The sequence below is a fragment of the Oryzias melastigma genome, linkage group LG23 (genome assembly GCF_002922805.2).
Source record: "Oryzias melastigma strain HK-1 linkage group LG23, ASM292280v2, whole genome shotgun sequence".
NCBI lineage: Eukaryota > Metazoa > Chordata > Actinopteri > Beloniformes > Adrianichthyidae > Oryzias > Oryzias melastigma.
This window is the reverse complement of record NC_050534.1, coordinates 17,538,114-17,545,634: the sequence shown is the minus strand read 5'-3', so window position 1 is coordinate 17,545,634 and position 7,521 is coordinate 17,538,114. Positions and strand designations below refer to the sequence as shown.

The following is a 7,521-nucleotide window of genomic DNA, read 5'->3' as shown; positions in this document are numbered from 1 at the left end:
ATATATACATGAACCATATACACATACGGTGTGTTTATATATATATATATATATATATATACACATATATACATATTCTTATATATGTTAAACATACATATATGGACCGTATAAATGAATGCATATGTGTGTATATATATTTATATATATATGGTGGAGCATCTTTTTTTTTAAATCTCCTCCTCACCTACTTGTCCACTCGTCACCGTGGCAACAAGATTTCATTTCTTTTTTTATACAAGGTTGCCATAGTAAGAAAGCACATGATTTCTTCCCCTCTGGTGCGCTCAAACTGTTTACCTTCTGCACAGGGCTGGAGACAAAAACCATCAGTGTGAAGGTAGATGCAGTAAAGTTTTCCCGCTTAGATGTTATTAAGATAGTAACTTTCTGAGGGCAGAAGAGCGAGTTTGGATCTTCATAAAACAGTTCTACACAAACGTCTCCATTAGGTAACAATATTTGATGAACATCTTTTAATTTTCACAGAGAAAAACTGTTGTTTGGTTGCAGCCACACTGTTGCTAAAGCAAAAACAGAGTATAATTCCATAAAGTTGCATTCACACCAGACAGGATTGGCAGTGGTGTCAAGTTTCATTGTTAAGTCATTGGAACAGACGCGATCTGCGGTCTTTGGAAACAACTTGGGCATTGGGCATGGCGTGACAGTCTGGGAGCAGACAATACATGATAATACATTATACATTAGAGTAGTTTTCTTTTATTTCAAATTAAGATTTATGCAACAAAGTGGGGGAAAAAAAGCATAGGAAGATCCTAAGAACATGCTTGAAAATTTGTGAAAAAGTAAAAATTTGAGAAGAAAAAACTTCTAAAAAAATAAATAATGATACTGTACACTTGGCCTTTGGTCCACTCATTCCTGGGACTTTACCCAGGGACCCATGACACTCAAAAAAATGCAACAAATTTAAAATAATGTAAATACTTTTGCTTGGGTGAAAATCACCCGGTGATAGTGCTCTAGGGTTAAATGAGCAAAAAAATGACACCACCCCCCAAAAGAAAAAAAAAAAAGTCTACATATCTGAGAATTGTCACAACAAGGTTGAATATTGAAAAAAGCTTCAGTTTTCAAAATAAAAGCCATGTTAACATGGTAGTGAATGTTTTTGAGCTGCAGACAAAGTTTCAGGCTGAAATAGAAGAAAGGCATGAGGTCTATTTCAATATTTCATATTCTGTAATGCTTCTGAATGAGTTTCTAAAAGTGGATGCACCGCTGGAACCTTTACAGAAATAGAGCTGGTCGCAGAGTTAAATAAAAGCCTGTTCTCCATTTAAATTTAACCAATTATAAGCCGGATGATTCTATTTGTAAAGATCCTGAATTAACAGATTTTTCTACTTTTTAAATGATTATTTGTGTTAATTGATTACGTTTTTTTTTTTAAGGACAGAATTAAATTAAAACAGGTGGTTTGATAATGGATTAAAATGTAAAGAAAAGTACTATTTTTTAGGGTTTTTCTGTTGATCTTTACTTAATTTTAAATCAGTGGAGGAGTTTTCATATCAAAGACATTGATGAAAGCCTCAAAAACAAAACAAGGAGATTCCTCACTGACTGAACCTTTTTCTCCTAGAGCTTTAAAGACACCATGTGATGATCCTATTGTGAGTCTGCACTCTCACAGACATCCTCCTTACACTGTGGCTGTATCATCTTCTGCACACATGAGGTGATGAAAAGAAAAACCACAGAATCCAGAGAGTGGGAAGCATCCTGCTGCATGTAATCTGTCCGTGTTTGTCCAGTAGAAAGGTGAAGGTCAGGATCAGCTGCAGGGGAGCAGCAGATTCACAGATGCTTCAGTCATGCATCGCGTGCACTTTGTCTTCACTTCCACGGCGGCTGACAGTGGTGGTGGCGGGAGGGGGCAGCTGCTGAGCGCTTAGTAAACCCTGGAGTCGGCAATCAGCAAACGCAGGTTTGGCACGTTTTCCTGAGCACGCTCTGTTTATGCTTGTAAGCAATTGAAGTCTTTAAGTCAACAACACATTTACGGACCAAATCTATTTATGATGGACATAAATAAATAAACAAGAGTTTTGAACAAGGAAGCTCGAAACACGCATACGCACGCGTTTATGTATGCAATGTTCACCGCGGGCAAGAATGTGCTGTACCCGATTCATGAACTTGCTTTTAGCACATGGTGTTCACATCGGACAAGCAGAGAGGATTTACAAAGACTTTTCATTGCTTGAAAGCGCTTGGCGTTACTGGCGTCAACTAGGGGTATGTTTTGGCAAGAGTCTGGTGGTACAATGCATATTCCAATACATGTCTCACAATACAATATGTCACAATAAAGGCTGTACCAAAACAAGTTTTAACTTTTTTCTTTTTTTTTTAATAGTAAAACTCTACCTGAATATTAAAAACGTCTTTCATTGTAATTTTATCTGAGTCTACAAAGCACCACAATCACAATGTTACTGGCCACGCAACAGATTCTCAAGTCGTCACATATTGACAATTGGTCAAGGACACCTCCCCATCCCTTTTCTGACGTTTTGAGTGTCCCAAACTCAATGTTTTTTGACGTGCTGGCTGTTCATAAAATCAAGGGTCTGCAATCCCAGGACGTGGTACCAGATCCGGTATTGGATGTGGACTGGTCCTTGGGACGTGTCGTACCGGTACCCTAACCCGGCATCGTACACAATACCAGACCCAAAACGGTACCAGATGCAGTGCTGGACCCAAACCAATACCAGGCGCAAGCCGGACACAGACGCGAACTGGTACCGGACATGGTACCACATGCGGTACCAGACCTGAACCGATTCCTGGGCTAAACCATTACCACATTAGGGTACTGGTGTGCTCTGTGTCCCGGTACTGTACCAGTTCCAGTTCGTGGCCCAGAGGTTGGGGACCCGAGAATTAATGGGAACAGCAGCACGTCAAAAAACAACAAGTTGGTGACCCCAAAACATCAACACAAACATGGAGGCGTCCTTAACCAAACGTCAATATGTGACGAGTTAGGAATGAGAATGTGTTGGGTCTTGTTATAAGCAATGTGGCACAGAGTTTCAGTCCGGTACCAACCCAAGTAAAAACTAAGTGTTATATGTCTCATGACAGTAAAAATCGCAAGGATAACTGAACATTTAACACAACAGGGTTTTCATGATAAAATGTTGTTGTTCTGGTCATGGTGTAGAGCTGTTTAAAGAGGCTCAGTGTACTGCCATCTAGCAGTCAGGGGCTTAGGTGGAGAACCAAAGTAATACACTGGAGGACGCCTTAAAATTAATGAATTTGAATTGATATATTTAGTAGGGACAGCTATAAAAACAGACATACAGCAGAGCAGCACCCCATGCCCATATCATAATGCTTTTGGCAAGAGCCAATCTGCAACATTTGTCCCCATATGGGCTTTTCATTTGGTAAAAAATGGTGATAAGATATCAAATAAAACAATTAAAAAAAATTACATTAAATCATTTAAAACACAGAGCCTTATCAAAGAGATAAAAAATACACCTAAATATCATTTTGTCCTTATTTTAAACCGTATCACCAAACCAAATATCACGATATATCGCCAAATCAATTTTTACACCCCTAGTGTGAACGTGTATTAAGTCGCATGAAGCGGTACGATGGGTTGACTTGTATGGGTGCTGCGGGTATTTGGGTTGACCCGGCCCATAGAGGGTCATAGAAAGAAACAACTGCAGATTGTGTGACTTGTAAGACAATTAAAACCTTATGACAAAATCTACAAATTTAAGTTTCACTAATATGCTGATGACAATCCGCTTTATCTTTGTCTTTTTCACCTTAATGGTGTTTTGGTCACCCATAAAGGGGTTGAGCTGTACGGATGCCACAGGTTTTTGGGTTTTACAGGCCGTGGAGGGTAGTACAGGATAGTGGATGCCTCTTAAGGTCAACTTGAAGGTCGTGCAGTCACCTCAAGAGACGTCATGAAATTGGAATGTACCATTGTCATGTGTGGGTAAGCATATCGTGAAGTATTTGCAGAACGGTTGATGCTCTCGTACGATGACCTAAGTCGTAAGGTGCAAATACTAGCCCCCCAACTGACCAAATATTGCATGTGCAGGTGATACGTAAGTATCTTTAGGACTCCAGTCGGATGCCAACACAAACTACAGCCTTCAAGAGTCTATAAGATGGAGATCAAATAAGAAAATAAAAAAAATGTACCGTCCTATTCACAACTTCCTCAATATCAGCCGTGGTGAGTTAAAATGTTTCCTTATGCAAATAGAGTCTAAAATTCAAATTCAGCCTCATTATGATTCTTTTAACCTTTCAAAATGTGCTTTGCCTCAATGAGATTTGATTAAAACAAGTACTTTGTGCGTCAAGAGTTGCTTTTGTGTCTTTCCTGTGTAATATTGACAACATGGGATCTAATCACGCAATGAACAGATCGGCTAATTTTACCTGATTAAGGTGAATCAGTGAAGCTCGTGACGCTTTATCTTCAGTGAAAATAAATGTTAGTTTTTCTGTATTTTCAGACATTTATCTCATTATGTCAGAAAGGATGGATTCCAGGTGATGGTATGACTAAAATACTGAAAGATAGGGGTCTTAATGTGCTACACTAGAGTTAATTAACGTACATGTATTGACTGAAATATGAAACTCTATACTGCTCCACTCCAGTCCTATTAATCATCCATAATCTGTAATAGACTGAACTCACGTACTTAACTTTAAACTGTTGATTTCTCTACTCGTTTTATCTTTTATTGCACCACTGATGCATTTACTGTTTCAAGCTAAAGCTGCAAAATAAGACTAGAGTTTAATTGATGGATAGAATAAAAAGCTTCCTAAAAATCAAAACGCATGTTTTACTTATTGAGGACTGAATGTTTTTAAAGGGTATTATCACTTAAAACCCAATTTTATTACGTGTTGGAGTAGATTCTCAGGCATGATATAAAAAAATTAAAAAAAAAAAACTGGACAAAGTTTTAGGCTTAGAACTTTTTCATTCCAATTTTATTACACTTGCAGTTTTTATAAGACCAACGAAAAAACGAAAAAGCTGTAGACATTTAAAAAAACATAAATATTGAATCTAAAAACTAGTATTGCACAATAATAACTTTTTACAATATTTTTCAGCCTCTTATGGCCAATATTTTTTCAATATTTGAGAAACATTTTAACCAAAGTAACAGCATATGTCTCTTAAGTATTCTAACACGTTTTTCTTATCGGCATGACGTCAAAATGTCCAATATCAGCCAGTAATTATCAGTAACTGATATTATCAAGCAACCTTAAAAAAAACCTTTAATAAATAAAAATGAATAACATTGAAACACAGTGAAATAAAGCTAAGAACTGAAGAAACTAAGTCTATATGTTTTATTTTGATGAAAATTCTGATTTTGGTGGCATTTCTCTCATGATGGAGGAAACGTGTTCAGAAAATTCAGCTTAAAATTACATTTGAGAGTATTTATTCAAATCGTTGTGAATCAGGAGTAGACAAAAAACGCTACTTAAAAAAAATTCTTATCAGTCTTCATTTTGACGGGGAAGGGGGCGGGGTTGCTCTGCACCAATAGTCCCGCCCACAACTAAGAGGTGAATTTCTAACGAACTTCTTAGGATTTTCTAACTAACTCCTGTCGCTCTGCAGAAACTATGTCCAAGAAAATTACAGTTTTTAATTTTGGCTAAAAAGTGATTAAAGATTATTTAAAAAGATGATCAGAGTGGTTATAAAAATGATCTTTATTATCACTTTTGAACCTTAAGAAAGAAATTCTAAATAGCAATTAAAGAAAACCAACAACAACAATGTTTATCTCAGCCTCTCAATTAGCTAAAGGCTTAAAAAAGCTAGTTTCTTAATCATTTATAAACCATTCTGGTACATTTTGTCATTGAACTCGGGTTACAAATATAGAAGCAAACAAAAAAGGAAATCTTTCTAAACATGTAAAAGATGCAGCATCCATGTGTCAATGCTGCAGAAAACACTAAATCAGTGATCTTTAGCATCTATTAGTGCTAAGAAGCTTCTGACAGCATGTGGGTTTGGGTTCAGAATCGGAGGCGTCAAAGACGTTGAAAGCTCGCTCGTGTGAGTTAGAGCTGCTAGATTTAGTTAAATCACTCTGAAGGAGCTTTCAGAACATTTTTCAGAACGCAGATTTACTCTTGAGGGGGGAGAGTTTGCCAAAAAACTGACCAGGAAATCAAATTTATAAAAAGAGCGGTTTAACCATTTGAGCATTGATGCCATAATGAGTATCTGCTCCATTTAACCAGCAGGTTTATGGTTCCTGATACCGTCTTCATTTACGTCCCCTGTTTCAGATTTTTGTTTGACAAATGTATGGTTCTTATATAAATGTATAACCTTTTTCTCTGAACTTTTCTTTGAAAAGAACACAGACCCACATTTTTGAGAGGAACACTGGTTCCTTTTTTTTGTTAAAATAAACTAGATGAACTGCAAACACTGAAAAGAGACTATTTTGTCCCAACAATTACGCCAATATCACTCCTTAATTTGTTTTTTTTTACTTTACATTTAAACCAATTAAAATCATTTTTCAACCATCGTTAAAAGTGAAATTAACCCATTTTTTTCTGGTTTTAGTTTAACTATAACTCACATTTAAAGACCCACTTTGATGTTTTTGGTATTTTTGACATGTACTCCACCTGGTCTCCCAACACTAAGACCATCCTAAAGAAGGCCCAGCACTGCCTGCATTTCCTGAGAGCGCTCCGGAGAAACATCATCAACCAGTAGCTGATGAGGACCTTCTACTTCTACATCCTGTCCTACTGCATCCCGGTGAGGTTTCCTCTCTCCACGGAGACTCCAAAGGGTGGTGAGGTCGGCAGAGAGAACCATCAACCTGTAGATTTCTCTGGCAGAAATCAGGGAAAAAATATATATATAAAATGACGCTGAAACTTTCAAAAGCTTATAAGTGACTTTTCTGTTTAATTTGTTTTTAGGAGAAATTTTAAAATATTTTGTTGTTTTAAAACCTCCCGAATCAAAAATAGTCACAAGCTTTGGTTAATATTTCCCATTTATCTCAACAGTTTATCTCCTGGTGTGACAGCTCCCCTTCATATCAGTAATTACAGCCCATTACGGGGAGCCATTACTGTGAAGGTGAACAGAAAATGATGAAGACGGTGTTTAATATCAGCCGTTAATGGACATCTCTTGATTTTTCTTGGCGTATTTTGATTTGTTGCATTTTTCTGAGCTTTTGCAGCTCAAGTGTTAATTATAAGAATAAAACCAGTTTATGGAGAGAAACAAACACAAAGGTAAGCTAAAAATGTACTTCCTGTTTGCTAGATAACATCCTAGGAAGCTAAACGGGAAAGAAGGATCTGCGAGGAAATGAACGAAGACACGGCTCTGCAGATGCATATATATAGGCCGACATTCAACAATAATCTAATTGGGTTTGTGGTTCTGGTCGGGCAACAGGGTCCTGTTCAAACAAACCC

At 37.2% G+C, this 7,521-nt stretch overlaps 1 protein-coding gene and 1 long non-coding RNA gene across 18 annotated transcripts in view; one reads left to right on the top strand and one right to left on the bottom strand.

Moving 5' to 3' along the window:
* The window catches only part of LOC112156144, a 5,453-nt gene extending 2,713 nt beyond the window's left edge, over positions 1 to 2,740 (top strand). The window contains exons 2-3 of the long non-coding RNA XR_002920919.2: positions 1,610 to 1,705; positions 1,785 to 2,740. This is a non-coding gene — a long non-coding RNA (uncharacterized LOC112156144). The remainder of the gene's footprint in view (positions 1 to 1,609; positions 1,706 to 1,784) is intronic.
* Positions 1 to 7,521, bottom strand: part of ppfia2 (PTPRF interacting protein alpha 2) — a 198,361-nt gene that overhangs the window by 84,678 nt on the left and 106,162 nt on the right. The gene's annotated exons all lie outside the window — the stretch shown is intronic.